We start from the raw sequence: 1,709 nt of genomic DNA, 5'->3' as shown, positions 1-1,709 counted from the left end.
TTCTGGAAGAATTTGAGACGGGCCAGAACACGATCACCGAGCTCAGCCCGTACACTCCCAGCGCACCTGATCCGAACAACACACCGCGATTCCTCTTACCATCACCGGAGATGCAGGAGCGCGCTGGCGCCTTTTATCAAGTCATCCGGAACACGAAGTTTGCGAGCACGGAGATCAGTCGGCTGGGGCTTTATGACTCAGTGCGCGAGCTATGCGCTGGGATTCATTGGGAAAGCCTGTTACACATGCGAGAGGACACATACCGCCAGTTGACCGCGGAGTTTCTTGGCTCACTCCGCCTATTCATACCCCCGACTGGCGAGGCACATCGAGGCTACATGGCTTTTTGGATAGCAGGCTAGCAGTACCGCCTCACGATGGCACAGTTCGCCGACATCCTGGGCGTTCCTCACGGAGCTACAACAGCCTTGCCCTCCATACACCCGGACCAACTCAAAGCATTCTGGAGAGACATCGGATCCAAGCGCTTCAAGCTCAGCCTCCTCAAGTCCACATGGATCCGACATCCGACGGTCAGATACTTCCACATGCTCCTTGCTCACGTCATCTTCGGGAAGACAAAGCCTGGAGGGCTTAACCAGACCGAGCTGCTCTTCATCAGGTACGCCTTATCCCCTATCTATGGTGGGGACGATTGGGGCATGGGATGGGTCGACTTAGCATCGCGGGCCACCCTACACTTGCATCAGACAGCCTGCTCAGATTCAGGCGTCTATGTCCGATGCGGCGGCCTCGTCGAAAGAGTCAGCGTGAACGTCGGACGTTATGAGCGTTCCCGCCTCAAGGGCGCCACAGTTCTCGACTTAGCTGCTCTGCGCAGCAAACTTTCGTTGGAGACCATTCGGGGCAACCATCTCTGGTTGTACTATGACCAGCAGGGCACCAGCCAGCGATTCACCTTGCCGAACATTCACTTACCACCGATCTCCATTGACGGACTCCGATTCTAGTTCTCTGCAGCACAGCAGGCTGGACTCGAGGAGGGCGCCTACGATGGCCCGCCAGCACCTCCATCTCCTCCAGCAGTTCACACCACAGAAGCCGACCCTTCGCATTCGCACTCACCACCTCCTTTTCCCCCGACGGATTCAGCTCCATCGCCCGCCGCCTCCACATGAGCTCCAGATGACTACGGCTACACATTCCAGCCTCAGGACGACTTCCAGAGGTTCATGTATCAGGCGATGCTCGACACAAGAGGCGCCTTAGACAAAGCCGTCTCAGATATGCGGAGTCATGTCGACTCAGAGATGACGACCATGTACACCAGATGGTGCGGGACTTCTTCCCAGCTCATCGACCAGATGCAGGCACTCAGACTCCAGCATGACGCCCTATACACGGAATCCATGGATTCCGCAGCCGGCTATTCCCCGACGAGCAGCCGTCGGCACCTATGGAGGACGACCGAGACGATGCACCGGCGGACACTTAGTTCCCTGATCAGGTAGGGGTTTTCCCTTATCCATTTTAGTAGTGATGTAGTAGGCCTTTCTGATGTATTACTGGGACTCGGATTTTGTATACTCTGGATTTCTTTATCTATATGCGAGTCTCTATGTTATTTTTCGGGTAACGTTTGTTTTTCTATGAGCGTTCATACCGATACACGAGAGATGAGTATCATTTTCCGAGAGACGACGATTGGATAGATTCTGGTTCATAGAGTGAGTGAGAGCTCTTGCGTT

The sequence above is a fragment of the Tarenaya hassleriana genome, unplaced genomic scaffold (assembly GCF_000463585.1).
Source record: "Tarenaya hassleriana unplaced genomic scaffold, ASM46358v1 Cleome152, whole genome shotgun sequence".
NCBI classification, from domain to species: domain Eukaryota; kingdom Viridiplantae; phylum Streptophyta; class Magnoliopsida; order Brassicales; family Cleomaceae; genus Tarenaya; species Tarenaya hassleriana.
Note: the sequence above shows the minus strand (reverse complement) of the source record.